The sequence below is a fragment of the Phyllobates terribilis genome, unplaced genomic scaffold (genome assembly GCF_046119375.1).
Source record: "Phyllobates terribilis strain yellow unplaced genomic scaffold, ASM4611937v1 Scaffold_74__1_contigs__length_7073193, whole genome shotgun sequence".
Taxonomy (NCBI): Eukaryota; Metazoa; Chordata; class Amphibia; order Anura; family Dendrobatidae; genus Phyllobates; species Phyllobates terribilis.
The window spans coordinates 4,363,105-4,379,634 of record NW_027362834.1 but is presented as its reverse complement, the minus strand read 5'-3'; the positions used below and the strand labels follow the sequence as shown (position 1 = coordinate 4,379,634).

General features: G+C 45.0%; 12 non-coding genes across 12 annotated transcripts; all 12 read left to right on the top strand.

The window, feature by feature from the left end:
• The first annotated feature begins 1,095 nt into the window (after window positions 1–1,095).
• On the top strand, window positions 1,096–1,286 carry LOC141195594 (U2 spliceosomal RNA). The gene has a single exon (XR_012268177.1). It is a non-coding gene; the product is annotated as a U2 spliceosomal RNA (small nuclear RNA).
• A 1,121-nt stretch (window positions 1,287–2,407) lies between these two features.
• On the top strand, window positions 2,408–2,598 carry LOC141195592 (U2 spliceosomal RNA). The gene has a single exon (XR_012268175.1). It is a non-coding gene; the product is annotated as a U2 spliceosomal RNA (small nuclear RNA).
• A 1,126-nt stretch (window positions 2,599–3,724) lies between these two features.
• Window positions 3,725–3,915, top strand: LOC141195591 (U2 spliceosomal RNA). The gene has a single exon (XR_012268174.1). It is a non-coding gene; the product is annotated as a U2 spliceosomal RNA (small nuclear RNA).
• A 1,121-nt stretch (window positions 3,916–5,036) lies between these two features.
• LOC141195891 (U2 spliceosomal RNA) lies at window positions 5,037–5,227 on the top strand. Its single transcript, XR_012268462.1, has one exon. It is a non-coding gene; the product is annotated as a U2 spliceosomal RNA (small nuclear RNA).
• Window positions 5,228–6,345: 1,118 nt separating this feature from the next.
• On the top strand, window positions 6,346–6,536 carry LOC141196096 (U2 spliceosomal RNA). The gene has a single exon (XR_012268662.1). It is a non-coding gene; the product is annotated as a U2 spliceosomal RNA (small nuclear RNA).
• A 1,121-nt stretch (window positions 6,537–7,657) lies between these two features.
• On the top strand, window positions 7,658–7,848 carry LOC141195590 (U2 spliceosomal RNA). The gene has a single exon (XR_012268173.1). It is a non-coding gene; the product is annotated as a U2 spliceosomal RNA (small nuclear RNA).
• A 1,124-nt stretch (window positions 7,849–8,972) lies between these two features.
• On the top strand, window positions 8,973–9,163 carry LOC141195589 (U2 spliceosomal RNA). Its single transcript, XR_012268172.1, has one exon. It is a non-coding gene; the product is annotated as a U2 spliceosomal RNA (small nuclear RNA).
• A 1,121-nt stretch (window positions 9,164–10,284) lies between these two features.
• Window positions 10,285–10,475, top strand: LOC141195588 (U2 spliceosomal RNA). Its single transcript, XR_012268171.1, has one exon. It is a non-coding gene; the product is annotated as a U2 spliceosomal RNA (small nuclear RNA).
• Window positions 10,476–11,596: 1,121 nt separating this feature from the next.
• Window positions 11,597–11,787, top strand: LOC141195586 (U2 spliceosomal RNA). The gene has a single exon (XR_012268169.1). It is a non-coding gene; the product is annotated as a U2 spliceosomal RNA (small nuclear RNA).
• Window positions 11,788–12,908: 1,121 nt separating this feature from the next.
• Window positions 12,909–13,099, top strand: LOC141195959 (U2 spliceosomal RNA). The gene has a single exon (XR_012268530.1). It is a non-coding gene; the product is annotated as a U2 spliceosomal RNA (small nuclear RNA).
• Window positions 13,100–14,222: 1,123 nt separating this feature from the next.
• On the top strand, window positions 14,223–14,413 carry LOC141195585 (U2 spliceosomal RNA). Its single transcript, XR_012268168.1, has one exon. It is a non-coding gene; the product is annotated as a U2 spliceosomal RNA (small nuclear RNA).
• Window positions 14,414–15,534: 1,121 nt separating this feature from the next.
• On the top strand, window positions 15,535–15,725 carry LOC141195789 (U2 spliceosomal RNA). The gene has a single exon (XR_012268366.1). It is a non-coding gene; the product is annotated as a U2 spliceosomal RNA (small nuclear RNA).
• Window positions 15,726–16,530: the final 805 nt, after the last annotated feature.

Genomic DNA, 16,530 nt, shown 5'->3' with positions numbered 1-16,530 from the left:
AAAGAATTGAATTCAATGATTTTTGTTCATTTTGCTTGTTTGTCGGATTTTGGGATGGACTCTTTGGCTTTGCTTTTCTTCTCCTCATTGGATTTTTCATGTTAAAAGTTGCAGAAGCCAGATGACAAGCTCATTTTGGTTCAACTTCAGCAACTGTGCATTGCATTGCCATGTAATGTAATGTAATGCAATGCTATCTATCTAGCTCTCCCTCTATACTTCCTTTTGGATAAACAGACATATTAGGCAAGCATTTTGGAGCTTTCACCTAAATAACTACAGGTGGTGAGATAAGCTGCACAATATAATTGACCTTTCAGTATATTGTTGCACACACACCATCTATTTAGCAAATGCCCTTGTTATCAACAGCAGCCTTTTAAACTCACCTGAGCTAACAGGTATGTGAGCTGGTTACTCTGCTGCGCTTAAAATTTCTTTTTTGGTTTGCTACAATGCCTTTTCTGAAACGTTGTCTCCCTCTGCTGGAACACTGACTTCTTTCATTTAATGCCTGCAGACTATAAAAGAGAAACCAACCCAAAAAGTTTGGTTGATTAGTCTGTGGCATTCTTTTAAACTGTTGCTTATGGCGGTCTCTGTGAGCTTCTCAGTGACATTCAGCCATCCAGGTATCCCGCCTGCAGTAGACGGAATGTGGCAATGGAACGCTGGCTGCGCGTGTCATAATAGGCTCTGAGCCTTTATATACCTGAGCACAGCAGCAGCCACCTTCAGTCTGCTGCTGGACAGCCAGCAGCAGCAGCAGCAGGAGAGGTAATTAATCAGCAACCCTCCTGCTAAGGGTAGACAGCTGCTCGTTCCACCCCCCCCCGCCTTAATTGGTTCTCCTCCCTTCCAACGGTGTTGAGGCGGGTGGGAACAGCCGGGGGTTGAGGGTACTGTGCTAAAAGAGGTGGAGTTATGCAGATCTAAAACGCGTGGATTGCAGCAGCAGCAAGCCGAAAAGTGCAGGCATGTGAGGGATCTAGAGGTTGACAGCATGTCTTCTTAACGGGAGTCCAGGTGGCCATCTCCACAAATGGACTTTTCAGAATCCTTGGGTGGCACCGTAGTCGGAAACCAATTCTGGTTATCGCTTCTCGGCCTTTTGGCTAAGATCAAGTGTAGTATCTGTTCTTATCAGTTTAATATCTGATACGTCCCCTATCTGGGGACCATATATTAAATGGATTTTTAGAACAGGGAGATGGAAAAAGAGCTTGCTCTGTCCACTCCACGCATTGACCTGGTATTGCAGTATCTCCAGGACCGGTGCACCCCTTCTTTAATGCAGTTTCTAAAATCAGAAAGAATTGAATTCAATGCTTTTTGTTCATTTTGCTTGTTTGTCGGATTTTGGGATGGACTCTTTGGCTTTGCTTTTCTTCTCCTCATTGGATTTTTCATGTTAAAAGTTGCAGAAGCCAGATGACAAGCTCATTTTGGTTCAACTTCAGCAACTGTGCATTGCATTGCCATGTAATGTAATGTAATGCAATGCTATCTATCTAGCTCTCCCTCTATACTTCCTTTTGGATAAACAGACATATTAGGCAAGCATTTTGGAGCTTTCACCTAAATAACTACAGGTGGTGAGATAAGCTGCACAATATAATTGACCTTTCAGTATATTGTTGCACACACACCATCTATTTAGCAAATGCCCTTGTTATCAACAGCAGCCTTTTAAACTCACCTGAGCTAACAGGTATGTGAGCTGGTTACTCTGCTGCGCTTAAAATTTCTTTTTTGGTTTGCTACAATGCCTTTTCTGAAACGTTGTCTCCCTCTGCTGGAACACTGACTTCTTTCATTTAATGCCTGCAGACTATAAAAGAGAAACCAACCCAAAAAGTTTGGTTGATTAGTCTGTGGCATTCTTTTAAACTGTTGCTTATGGCGGTCTCTGTGAGCTTCTCAGTGACATTCAGCCATCCAGGTATCCCGCCTGCAGTAGACGGAATGTGGCAATGGAACGCTGGCTGCGCGTGTCATAATAGGCTCTGAGCCTTTATATACCTGCGCACAGCAGCAGCCACCTTCAGTCTGCTGCTGGACAGCCAGCAGCAGCAGCAGCAGGAGAGGTAATTAATCAGCAACCCTCCTGCTAAGGGTAGACAGCTGCTCGTTCCACCCCCCCCCCCGCCTTAATTGGTTCTCCTCCCTTCCAACGGTGTTGAGGCGGGTGGGAACAGCCGGGGGTTGAGGGTACTGTGCTAAAAGAGGTGGAGTTATGCAGATCTAAAACGCGTGGATTGCAGCAGCAGCAAGCCGAAAAGTGCAGGCATGTGAGGGATCTAGAGGTTGACAGCATGTCTTCTTAACGGGAGTCCAGGTGGCCATCTCCACAAATGGACTTTTCAGAATCCTTGGGTGGCACCGTAGTCGGAAACCAATTCTGGTTATCGCTTCTCGGCCTTTTGGCTAAGATCAAGTGTAGTATCTGTTCTTATCAGTTTAATATCTGATACGTCCCCTATCTGGGGACCATATATTAAATGGATTTTTAGAACAGGGAGATGGAAAAAGAGCTTGCTCTGTCCACTCCACGCATTGACCTGGTATTGCAGTATCTCCAGGACCGGTGCACCCCTTCTTTAATGCAGTTTCTAAAATCAGAAAGAATTGAATTCAATGCTTTTTGTTCATTTTGCTTGTTTGTCGGATTTTGGGATGGACTCTTTGGCTTTGCTTTTCTTCTCCTCATTGGATTTTTCATGTTAAAAGTTGCAGAAGCCAGATGACAAGCTCATTTTGGTTCAACTTCAGCAACTGTGCATTGCATTGCCATGTAATGTAATGTAATGCAATGCTATCTATCTAGCTCTCCCTCTATACTTCCTTTTGGATAAACAGACATATTAGGCAAGCATTTTGGAGCTTTCACCTAAATAACTACAGGTGGTGAGATAAGCTGCACAATATAATTGACCTTTCAGTATATTGTTGCACACACACCATCTATTTAGCAAATGCCCTTGTTATCAACAGCAGCCTTTTAAACTCACCTGAGCTAACAGGTATGTGAGCTGGTTACTCTGCTGCGCTTAAAATTTCTTTTTTGGTTTGCTACAATGCCTTTTCTGAAACGTTGTCTCCCTCTGCTGGAACACTGACTTCTTTCATTTAATGCCTGCAGACTATAAAAGAGAAACCAACCCAAAAAGTTTGGTTGATTAGTCTGTGGCATTCTTTTAAACTGTTGCTTATGGCGGTCTCTGTGAGCTTCTCAGTGACATTCAGCCATCCAGGTATCCCGCCTGCAGTAGACGGAATGTGGCAATGGAACGCTGGCTGCGCGTGTCATAATAGGCTCTGAGCCTTTATATACCTGCGCACAGCAGCAGCCACCTTCAGTCTGCTGCTGGACAGCCAGCAGCAGCAGCAGCAGGAGAGGTAATTAATCAGCAACCCTCCTGCTAAGGGTAGACAGCTGCTCGTTCCACCCCCCCCCCCCCCCCGCCTTAATTGGTTCTCCTCCCTTCCAACGGTGTTGAGGCGGGTGGGAACAGCCGGGGGTTGAGGGTACTGTGCTAAAAGAGGTGGAGTTATGCAGATCTAAAACGCGTGGATTGCAGCAGCAGCAAGCCGAAAAGTGCAGGCATGTGAGGGATCTAGAGGTTGACAGCATGTCTTCTTAACGGGAGTCCAGGTGGCCATCTCCACAAATGGACTTTTCAGAATCCTTGGGTGGCACCGTAGTCGGAAACCAATTCTGGTTATCGCTTCTCGGCCTTTTGGCTAAGATCAAGTGTAGTATCTGTTCTTATCAGTTTAATATCTGATACGTCCCCTATCTGGGGACCATATATTAAATGGATTTTTAGAACAGGGAGATGGAAAAAGAGCTTGCTCTGTCCACTCCACGCATTGACCTGGTATTGCAGTATCTCCAGGACCGGTGCACCCCTTCTTTAATGCAGTTTCTAAAATCAGAAAGAATTGAATTCAATGCTTTTTGTTCATTTTGCTTGTTTGTCGGATTTTGGGATGGACTCTTTGGCTTTGCTTTTCTTCTCCTCATTGGATTTTTCATGTTAAAAGTTGCAGAAGCCAGATGACAAGCTCATTTTGGTTCAACTTCAGCAACTGTGCATTGCATTGCCATGTAATGTAATGTAATGCAATGCTATCTATCTAGCTCTCCCTCTATACTTCCTTTTGGATAAACAGACATATTAGGCAAGCATTTTGGAGCTTTCACCTAAATAACTACAGGTGGTGAGATAAGCTGCACAATATAATTGACCTTTCAATATATTGTTGCACACACACCATCTATTTAGCAAATGCCCTTGTTATCAACAGCAGCCTTTTAAACTCACCTGAGCTAACAGGTATGTGAGCTGGTTACTCTGCTGCGCTTAAAATTTCTTTTTTGGTTTGCTACAATGCCTTTTCTGAAACGTTGTCTCCCTCTGCTGGAACACTGACTTCTTTCATTTAATGCCTGCAGACTATAAAAGAGAAACCAACCCAAAAAGTTTGGTTGATTAGTCTGTGGCATTCTTTTAAACTGTTGCTTATGGCGGTCTCTGTGAGCTTCTCAGTGACATTCAGCCATCCAGGTATCCCGCCTGCAGTAGACGGAATGTGGCAATGGAACGCTGGCTGCGCGTGTCACAATAGGCTCTGAGCCTTTATATACCTGCGCACAGCAGCAGCCACCTTCAGTCTGCTGCTGGACAGCCAGCAGCAGCAGCAGCAGGAGAGGTAATTAATCAGCAACCCTCCTGCTAAGGGTAGACAGCTGCTCGTTCCACCCCCCCCCCCACCTTAATTGGTTCTCCTCCCTTCCAACGGTGTTGAGGCGGGTGGGAACAGCCGGGGGTTGAGGGTACTGTGCTAAAAGAGGTGGAGTTATGCAGATCTAAAACGCGTGGATTGCAGCAGCAGCAAGCCGAAAAGTGCAGGCATGTGAGGGATCTAGAGGTTGACAGCATGTCTTCTTAACGGGAGTCCAGGTGGCCATCTCCACAAATGGACTTTTCAGAATCCTTGGGTGGCACCGTAGTCGGAAACCAATTCTGGTTATCGCTTCTCGGCCTTTTGGCTAAGATCAAGTGTAGTATCTGTTCTTATCAGTTTAATATCTGATACGTCCCTTATCTGGGGACCATATATTAAATGGATTTTTAGAACAGGGAGATGGAAAAAGAGCTTGCTCTGTCCACTCCACGCATTGACCTGGTATTGCAGTATCTCCAGGACCGGTGCACCCCTTCTTTAATGCAGTTTCTAAAATCAGAAAGAATTGAATTCAATGCTTTTTGTTCATTTTGCTTGTTTGTCGTATTTTGGGATGGACTCTTTGGCTTTGCTTTTCTTCTCCTCATTGGATTTTTCATGTTAAAAGTTGCAGAAGCCAGATGACAAGCTCATTTTGGTTCAACTTCAGCAACTGTGCATTGCATTGCCATGTAATGTAATGTAATGCAATGCTATCTATCTAGCTCTCCCTCTATACTTCCTTTTGGATAAACAGACATATTAGGCAAGCATTTTGGAGCTTTCACCTAAATAACTACAGGTGGTGAGATAAGCTGCACAATATAATTGACCTTTCAGTATATTGTTGCACACACACCATCTATTTAGCAAATGCCCTTGTTATCAACAGCAGCCTTTTAAACTCACCTGAGCTAACAGGTATGTGAGCTGGTTACTCTGCTGCGCTTAAAATTTCTTTTTTGGTTTGCTACAATGCCTTTTCTGAAACGTTGTCTCCCTCTGCTGGAACACTGACTTCTTTCATTTAATGCCTGCAGACTATAAAAGAGAAACCAACCCAAAAAGTTTGGTTGATTAGTCTGTGGCATTCTTTTAAACTGTTGCTTATGGCGGTCTCTGTGAGCTTCTCAGTGACATTCAGCCATCCAGGTATCCCGCCTGCAGTAGACGGAATGTGGCAATGGAACGCTGGCTGCGCGTGTCATAATAGGCTCTGAGCCCTTATATACCTGCGCACAGCAGCAGCCACCTTCAGTCTGCTGCTGGACAGCCAGCAGCAGCAGCAGGAGAGGTAATTAATCAGCAACCCTCCTGCTAAGGGTAGACAGCTGCTCGTTCCACCCCCCCCCCCGCCTTAATTGGTTCTCCTCCCTTCCAACGGTGTTGAGGCGGGTGGGAACAGCCGGGGGTTGAGGGTACTGTGCTAAAAGAGGTGGAGTTATGCAGATCTAAAACGCGTGGATTGCAGCAGCAGCAAGCCGAAAAGTGCAGGCATGTGAGGGATCTAGAGGTTGACAGCATGTCTTCTTAACGGGAGTCCAGGTGGCCATCTCCACAAATGGACTTTTCAGAATCCTTGGGTGGCACCGTAGTCGGAAACCAATTCTGGTTATCGCTTCTCGGCCTTTTGGCTAAGATCAAGTGTAGTATCTGTTCTTATCAGTTTAGTATCTGATACGTCCCCTATCTGGGGACCATATATTAAATGGATTTTTAGAACAGGGAGATGGAAAAAGAGCTTGCTCTGTCCACTCCACGCATTGACCTGGTATTGCAGTATCTCCAGGACCGGTGCACCCCTTCTTTAATGCAGTTTCTAAAATCAGAAAGAATTGAATTCAATGCTTTTTGTTCATTTTGCTTGTTTGTCGGATTTTGGGATGGACTCTTTGGCTTTGCTTTTCTTCTCCTCATTGGATTTTTCATGTTAAAAGTTGCAGAAGCCAGATGACAAGCTCATTTTGGTTCAACTTCAGCAACTGTGCATTGCATTGCCATGTAATGTAATGTAATGCAATGCTATCTATCTAGCTCTCCCTCTATACTTCCTTTTGGATAAACAGACATATTAGGCAAGCATTTTGGAGCTTTCACCTAAATAACTACAGGTGGTGAGATAAGCTGCACAATATAATTGACCTTTCAGTATATTGTTGCACACACACCATCTATTTAGCAAATGCCCTTGTTATCAACAGCAGCCTTTTAAACTCACCTGAGCTAACAGGTATGTGAGCTGGTTACTCTGCTGCGCTTAAAATTTCTTTTTTGGTTTGCTACAATGCCTTTTCTGAAACGTTGTCTCCCTCTGCTGGAACACTGACTTCTTTCATTTAATGCCTGCAGACTATAAAAGAGAAACCAACCCAAAAAGTTTGGTTGATTAGTCTGTGGCATTCTTTTAAACTGTTGCTTATGGCGGTCTCTGTGAGCTTCTCAGTGACATTCAGCCATCCAGGTATCCCGCCTGCAGTAGACGGAATGTGGCAATGGAACGCTGGCTGCGCGTGTCATAATAGGCTCTGAGCCTTTATATACCTGCGCACAGCAGCAGCCACCTTCAGTCTGCTGCTGGACAGCCAGCAGCAGCAGCAGCAGTAGAGGTAATTAATCAGCAACCCTCCTGCTAAGGGTAGACAGCTGCTCGTTCCACCCCCCCCCCCGCCTTAATTGGTTCTCCTCCCTTCCAACGGTGTTGAGGCGGGTGGGAACAGCCGGGGGTTGAGGGTACTGTGCTAAAAGAGGTGGAGTTATGCAGATCTAAAACGCGTGGATTGCAGCAGCAGCAAGCCGAAAAGTGCAGGCATGTGAGGGATCTAGAGGTTGACAGCATGTCTTCTTAACGGGAGTCCAGGTGGCCATCTCCACAAATGGACTTTTCAGAATCCTTGGGTGGCACCGTAGTCGGAAACCAATTCTGGTTATCGCTTCTCGGCCTTTTGGCTAAGATCAAGTGTAGTATCTGTTCTTATCAGTTTAATATCTGATACGTCCCCTATCTGGGGACCATATATTAAATGGATTTTTAGAACAGGGAGATGGAAAAAGAGCTTGCTCTGTCCACTCCACGCATTGACCTGGTATTGCAGTATCTCCAGGACCGGTGCACCCCTTCTTTAATGCAGTTTCTAAAATCAGAAAGAATTGAATTCAATGCTTTTTGTTCATTTTGCTTGTTTGTCGGATTTTGGGATGGACTCTTTGGCTTTGCTTTTCTTCTCCTCATTGGATTTTTCATGTTAAAAGTTGCAGAAGCCAGATGACAAGCTCATTTTGGTTCAACTTCAGCAACTGTGCATTGCATTGCCATGTAATGTAATGTAATGCAATGCTATCTATCTAGCTCTCCCTCTATACTTCCTTTTGGATAAACAGACATATTAGGCAAGCATTTTGGAGCTTTCACCTAAATAACTACAGGTGGTGAGATAAGCTGCACAATATAATTGACCTTTCAGTATATTGTTGCACACACACCATCTATTTAGCAAATGCCCTTGTTATCAACAGCAGCCTTTTAAACTCACCTGAGCTAACAGGTATGTGAGCTGGTTACTCTGCTGCGCTTAAAATTTCTTTTTTGGTTTGCTACAATGCCTTTTCTGAAACGTTGTCTCCCTCTGCTGGAACACTGACTTCTTTCATTTAATGCCTGCAGACTATAAAAGAGAAACCAACCCAAAAAGTTTGGTTGATTAGTCTGTGGCATTCTTTTAAACTGTTGCTTATGGCGGTCTCTGTGAGCTTCTCAGTGACATTCAGCCATCCAGGTATCCCGCCTGCAGTAGACGGAATGTGGCAATGGAACGCTGGCTGCGCGTGTCATAATAGGCTCTGAGCCTTTATATACCTGCGCACAGCAGCAGCCACCTTCAGTCTGCTGCTGGACAGCCAGCAGCAGCAGCAGCAGGAGAGGTAATTAATCAGCAACCCTCCTGCTAAGGGTAGACAGCTGCTCGTTCCACACCCCCCCCCCCCGCCTTAATTGGTTCTCCTCCCTTCCAACGGTGTTGAGGCGGGTGGGAACAGCCGGGGGTTGAGGGTACTGTGCTAAAAGAGGTGGAGTTATGCAGATCTAAAACGCGTGGATTGCAGCAGCAGCAAGCCGAAAAGTGCAGGCATGTGAGGGATCTAGAGGTTGACAGCATGTCTTCTTAACGGGAGTCCAGGTGGCCATCTCCACAAATGGACTTTTCAGAATCCTTGGGTGGCACCGTAGTCGGAAACCAATTCTGGTTATCGCTTCTCGGCCTTTTGGCTAAGATCAAGTGTAGTATCTGTTCTTATCAGTTTAATATCTGATACGTCCCCTATCTGGGGACCATATATTAAATGGATTTTTAGAACAGGGAGATGGAAAAAGAGCTTGCTCTGTCCACTCCACGCATTGACCTGGTATTGCAGTATCTCCAGGACCGGTGCACCCCTTCTTTAATGCAGTTTCTAAAATCAGAAAGAATTGAATTCAATGCTTTTTGTTCATTTTGCTTGTTTGTCGGATTTTGGGATGGACTCTTTGGCTTTGCTTTTCTTCTCCTCATTGGATTTTTCATGTTAAAAGTTGCAGAAGCCAGATGACAAGCTCATTTTGGTTCAACTTCAGCAACTGTGCATTGCATTGCCATGTAATGTAATGTAATGCAATGCTATCTATCTAGCTCTCCCTCTATACTTCCTTTTGGATAAACAGACATATTAGGCAAGCATTTTGGAGCTTTCACCTAAATAACTACAGGTGGTGAGATAAGCTGCACAATATAATTGACCTTTCAGTATATTGTTGCACACACACCATCTATTTAGCAAATGCCCTTGTTATCAACAGCAGCCTTTTAAACTCACCTGAGCTAACAGGTATGTGAGCTGGTTACTCTGCTGCGCTTAAAATTTCTTTTTTGGTTTGCTACAATGCCTTTTCTGAAACGTTGTCTCCCTCTGCTGGAACACTGACTTCTTTCATTTAATGCCTGCAGACTATAAAAGAGAAACCAACCCAAAAAGTTTGGTTGATTAGTCTGTGGCATTCTTTTAAACTGTTGCTTATGGCGGTCTCTGTGAGCTTCTCAGTGACATTCAGCCATCCAGGTATCCCGCCTGCAGTAGACGGAATGTGGCAATGGAACGCTGGCTGCGCGTGTCATAATAGGCTCTGAGCCTTTATATACCTGCGCACAGCAGCAGCCACCTTCAGTCTGCTGCTGGACAGCCAGCAGCAGCAGCAGCAGGAGAGGTAATTAATCAGCAACCCTCCTGCTAAGGGTAGACAGCTGCTCGTTCCACCCCCCCCCCCGCCTTAATTGGTTCTCCTCCCTTCCAACGGTGTTGAGGCGGGTGGGAACAGCCGGGGGTTGAGGGTACTGTGCTAAAAGAGGTGGAGTTATGCAGATCTAAAACGCGTGGATTGCAGCAGCAGCAAGCCGAAAAGTGCAGGCATGTGAGGGATCTAGAGGTTGACAGCATGTCTTCTTAACGGGAGTCCAGGTGGCCATCTCCACAAATGGACTTTTCAGAATCCTTGGGTGGCACCGTAGTCGGAAACCAATTCTGGTTATCGCTTCTCGGCCTTTTGGCTAAGATCAAGTGTAGTATCTGTTCTTATCAGTTTAATATCTGATACGTCCCCTATCTGGGGACCATATATTAAATGGATTTTTAGAACAGGGAGATGGAAAAAGAGCTTGCTCTGTCCACTCCACGCATTGACCTGGTATTGCAGTATCTCCAGGACCGGTGCACCCCTTCTTTAATGCAGTTTCTAAAATCAGAAAGAATTGAATTCAATGCTTTTTGTTCATTTTGGTTGTTTGTCGGATTTTGGGATGGACTCTTTGGCTTTGCTTTTCTTCTCCTCATTGGATTTTTCATGTTAAAAGTTGCAGAAGCCAGATGACAAGCTCATTTTGGTTCAACTTCAGCAACTGTGCATTGCATTGCCATGTAATGTAATGTAATGCAATGCTATCTATCTAGCTCTCCCTCTATACTTCCTTTTGGATAAACAGACATATTAGGCAAGCATTTTGGAGCTTTCACCTAAATAACTACAGGTGGTGAGATAAGCTGCACAATATAATTGACCTTTCAGTATATTGTTGCACACACACCATCTATTTAGCAAATGCCCTTGTTATCAACAGCAGCCTTTTAAACTCACCTGAGCTAACAAGTATGTGAGCTGGTTACTCTGCTGCGCTTAAAATTTCTTTTTTGGTTTGCTACAATGCCTTTTCTGAAACGTTGTCTCCCTCTGCTGGAACACTGACTTCTTTCATTTAATGCCTGCAGACTATAAAAGAGAAACCAACCCAAAAAGTTTGGTTGATTAGTCTGTGGCATTCTTTTAAACTGTTGCTTATGGCGGTCTCTGTGAGCTTCTCAGTGACATTCAGCCATCCAGGTATCCCGCCTGCAGTAGACGGAATGTGGCAATGGAACGCTGGCTGCGCGTGTCATAATAGGCTCTGAGCCTTTATATACCTGCGCACAGCAGCAGCCACCTTCAGTCTGCTGCTGGACAGCCAGCAGCAGCAGCAGCAGGAGAGGTAATTAATCAGCAACCCTCCTGCTAAGGGTAGACAGCTGCTCGTTCCACCCCCCCCCCCGCCTTAATTGGTTCTCCTCCCTTCCAACGGTGTTGAGGCGGGTGGGAACAGCCGGGGGTTGAGGGTACTGTGCTAAAAGAGGTGGAGTTATGCAGATCTAAAACGCGTGGATTGCAGCAGCAGCAAGCCGAAAAGTGCAGGCATGTGAGGGATCTAGAGGTTGACAGCATGTCTTCTTAACGGGAGTCCAGGTGGCCATCTCCACAAATGGACTTTTCAGAATCCTTGGGTGGCACCGTAGTCGGAAACCAATTCTGGTTATCGCTTCTCGGCCTTTTGGCTAAGATCAAGTGTAGTATCTGTTCTTATCAGTTTAATATCTGATACGTCCCCTATCTGGGGACCATATATTAAATGGATTTTTAGAACAGGGAGATGGAAAAAGAGCTTGCTCTGTCCACTCCACGCATTGACCTGGTATTGCAGTATCTCCAGGACCGGTGCACCCCTTCTTTAATGCAGTTTCTAAAATCAGAAAGAATTGAATTCAATGCTTTTTGTTCATTTTGCTTGTTTGTCGGATTTTGGGATGGACTCTTTGGCTTTGCTTTTCTTCTCCTCATTGGATTTTTCATGTTAAAAGTTGCAGAAGCCAGATGACAAGCTCATTTTGGTTCAACTTCAGCAACTGTGCATTGCATTGCCATGTAATGTAATGTAATGCAATGCTATCTATCTAGCTCTCCCTCTATACTTCCTTTTGGATAAACAGACATATTAGGCAAGCATTTTGGAGCTTTCACCTAAATAACTACAGGTGGTGAGATAAGCTGCACAATATAATTGACCTTTCAGTATATTGTTGCACACACACCATCTATTTAGCAAATGCCCTTGTTATCAACAGCAGCCTTTTAAACTCACCTGAGCTAACAGGTATGTGAGCTGGTTACTCTGCTGCGCTTAAAATTTCTTTTTTGGTTTGCTACAATGCCTTTTCTGAAACGTTGTCTCCCTCTGCTGGAACACTGACTTCTTTCATTTAATGCCTGCAGACTATAAAAGAGAAACCAACCCAAAAAGTTTGGTTGATTAGTCTGTGGCATTCTTTTAAACTGTTGCTTATGGCGGTCTCTGTGAGCTTCTCAGTGACATTCAGCCATCCAGGTATCCCGCCTGCAGTAGACGGAATGTGGCAATGGAACGCTGGCTGCGCGTGTCATAATAGGCTCTGAGCCTTTATATACCTGCGCACAGCAGCAGCCACCTTCAGTCTGCTGCTGGACAGCCAGCAGCAGCAGCAGCAGGAGAGGTAATTAATCAGCAACCCTCCTGCTAAGGGTAGACAGCTGCTCGTTCCACCCCCCCCCCCGCCTTAATTGGTTCTCCTCCCTTCCAACGGTGTTGAGGCGGGTGGGAACAGCCGGGGGTTGAGGGTACTGTGCTAAAAGAGGTGGAGTTATGCAGATCTAAAACGCGTGGATTGCAGCAGCAGCAAGCCGAAAAGTGCAGGCATGTGAGGGATCTAGAGGTTGACAGCATGTCTTCTTAACGGGAGTCCAGGTGGCCATCTCCACAAATGGACTTTTCAGAATCCTTGGGTGGCACCGTAGTCGGAAACCAATTCTGGTTATCGCTTCTCGGCCTTTTGGCTAAGATCAAGTGTAGTATCTGTTCTTATCAGTTTAATATCTGATACGTCCCCTATCTGGGGACCATATATTAAATGGATTTTTAGAACAGGGAGATGGAAAAAGAGCTTGCTCTGTCCACTCCACACATTGACCTGGTATTGCAGTATCTCCAGGACCGGTGCACCCCTTCTTTAATGCAGTTTCTAAAATCAGAAAGAATTGAATTCAATGCTTTTTGTTCATTTTGCTTGTTTGTCGGATTTTGGGATGGACTCTTTGGCTTTGCTTTTCTTCTCCTCATTGGATTTTTCATGTTAAAAGTTGCAGAAGCCAGATGACAAGCTCATTTTGGTTCAACTTCAGCAACTGTGCATTGCATTGCCATGTAATGTAATGTAATGCAATGCTATCTATCTAGCTCTCCCCCTATACTTCCTTTTGGATAAACAGACATATTAGGCAAGCATTTTGGAGCTTTCACCTAAATAACTACAGGTGGTGAGATAAGCTGCACAATATAATTGACCTTTCAGTATATTGTTGCACACACACCATCTATTTAGCAAATGCCCTTGTTATCAACAGCAGCCTTTTAAACTCACCTGAGCTAACAGGTATGTGAGCTGGTTACTCTGCTGCGCTTAAAATTTCTTTTTTGGTTTGCTACAATGCCTTTTCTGAAACGTTGTCTCCCTCTGCTGGAACACTGACTTCTTTCATTTAATGCCTGCAGACTATAAAAGAGAAACCAACCCAAAAAGTTTGGTTGATTAGTCTGTGGCATTCTTTTAAACTGTTGCTTATGGCGGTCTCTGTGAGCTTCTCAGTGACATTCAGCCATCCAGGTATCCCGCCTGCAGTAGACGGAATGTGGCAATGGAACGCTGGCTGCGCGTGTCATAATAGGCTCTGAGCCTTTATATACCTGCGCACAGCAGCAGCCACCTTCAGTCTGCTGCTGGACAGCCAGCAGCAGCAGCAGCAGGAGAGGTAATTAATCAGCAACCCTCCTGCTAAGGGTAGACAGCTGCTCGTTCCACCCCCCCCCCCCCGCCTTAATTGGTTCTCCTCCCTTCCAACGGTGTTGAGGCGGGTGGGAACAGCCGGGGGTTGAGGGTACTGTGCTAAAAGAGGTGGAGTTATGCAGATCTAAAACGCGTGGATTGCAGCAGCAGCAAGCCGAAAAGTGCAGGCATGTGAGGGATCTAGAGGTTGACAGCATGTCTTCTTAACGGGAGTCCAGGTGGCCATCTCCACAAATGGACTTTTCAGAATCCTTGGGTGGCACCGTAGTCGGAAACCAATTCTGGTTATCGCTTCTCGGCCTTTTGGCTAAGATCAAGTGTAGTATCTGTTCTTATCAGTTTAATATCTGATACGTCCCCTATCTGGGGACCATATATTAAATGGATTTTTAGAACAGGGAGATGGAAAAAGAGCTTGCTCTGTCCACTCCACGCATTGACCTGGTATTGCAGTATCTCCAGGACCGGTGCACCCCTTCTTTAATGCAGTTTCTAAAATCAGAAAGAATTGAATTCAATGCTTTTTGTTCATTTTGCTTGTTTGTCGGATTTTGGGATGGACTCTTTGGCTTTGCTTTTCTTCTCCTCATTGGATTTTTCATGTTAAAAGTTGCAGAAGCCAGATGACAAGCTCATTTTGGTTCAACTTCAGCAACTGTGCATTGCATTGCCATGTAATGTAATGTAATGCAATGCTATCTATCTAGCTCTCCCTCTATACTTCCTTTTGGATAAACAGACATATTAGGCAAGCATTTTGGAGCTTTCACCTAAATAACTACAGGTGGTGAGATAAGCTGCACAATATAATTGACCTTTCAGTATATTGTTGCACACACACCATCTATTTAGCAAATGCCCTTGTTATCAACAGCAGCCTTTTAAACTCACCTGAGCTAACAGGTATGTGAGCTGGTTACTCTGCTGCGCTTAAAATTTCTTTTTTGGTTTGCTACAATGCCTTTTCTGAAACGTTGTCTCCCTCTGCTGGAACACTGACTTCTTTCATTTAATGCCTGCAGACTATAAAAGAGAAACCAACCCAAAAAGTTTGGTTGATTAGTCGGTGGCATTCTTTTAAACTGTTGCTTATGGCGGTCTCTGTGTGCTTCTCAGTGACATTCAGCCATCCAGGTATCCCGCCTGCAGTAGACGGAATGTGGCAATGGAACGCTGGCTGCGCGTGTCATAATAGGCTCTGAGCCTTTATATACCTGCACACAGCAGCAGCCACCTTCAGTCTGCTGCTGGACAGCCAGCAGCAGCAGCAGCAGGAGAGGTAATTAATCAGCAACCCTCCTGCTAAGGGTAGACAGCTGCTCGTTCCACCCCCCCCCCCGCCTTAATTGGTTCTCCTCCCTTCCAACGGTGTTGAGGCGGGTGGGAACAGCCGGGGGTTGAGGGTACTGTGCTAAAAGAGGTGGAGTTATGCAGATCTAAAACGCGTGGATTGCAGCAGCAGCAAGCCGAAAAGTGCAGGCATGTGAGGGATCTAGAGGTTGACAGCATGTCTTCTTAACGGGAGTCCAGGTGGCCATCTCCACAAATGGACTTTTCAGAATCCTTGGGTGGCACCGTAGTCGGAAACCAATTCTGGTTATCGCTTCTCGGCCTTTTGGCTAAGATCAAGTGTAGTATCTGTTCTTATCAGTTTAATATCTGATACGTCCCCTATCTGGGGACCATATATTAAATGGATTTTTAGAACAGGGAGATGGAAAAAGAGCTTGCTCTGTCCACTCCACGCATTGACCTGGTATTACAGTATCTCCAGGACCGGTGCACCCCTTCTTTAATGCAGTTTCTAAAATCAGAAAGAATTGAATTCAATGCTTTTTGTTCATTTTGCTTGTTTGTCGGATTTTGGGATGGACTCTTTGGCTTTGCTTTTCTTCTCCTCATTGGATTTTTCATGTTAAAAGTTGCAGAAGCCAGATGACAAGCTCATTTTGGTTCAACTTCAGCAACTGTGCATTGCATTGCCATGTAATGTAATGTAATGCAATGCTATCTATCTAGCTCTCCCTCTATACTTCCTTTTGGATAAACAGACATATTAGGCAAGCATTTTGGAGCTTTCACCTAAATAACTACAGGTGGTGAGATAAGCTGCACAATATAATTGACCTTTCAGTATATTGTTGCACACACACCATCTATTTAGCAAATGCCCTTGTTATCAACAGCAGCCTTTTAAACTCACCTGAGCTAACAGGTATGTGAGCTGGTTACTCTGCTGCGCTTAAAATTTCTTTTTTGGTTTGCTACAATGCCTTTTCTGAAACGTTGTCTCCCTCTGCTGGAACACTGACTTCTTTCATTTAATGCCTGCAGACTATAAAAGAGAAACCAACCCAAAAAGTTTGGTTGATTAGTCTGTGGCATTCTTTTAAACTGTTGCTTATGGCGGTCTCTGTGAGCTTCTCAGTGACATTCAGCCATCCAGGTATCCCGCCTGCAGTAGACGGAATGTGGCAATGGAACGCTGGCTGCGCGTGTCATAATAGGCTCTGAGCCTTTATATACCTGCGCACAGCAGCAGCCACCTTCAGTCTGCTGCTGGACAGCCAGCAGCAGCAGCAGCAGGAGAGGTAA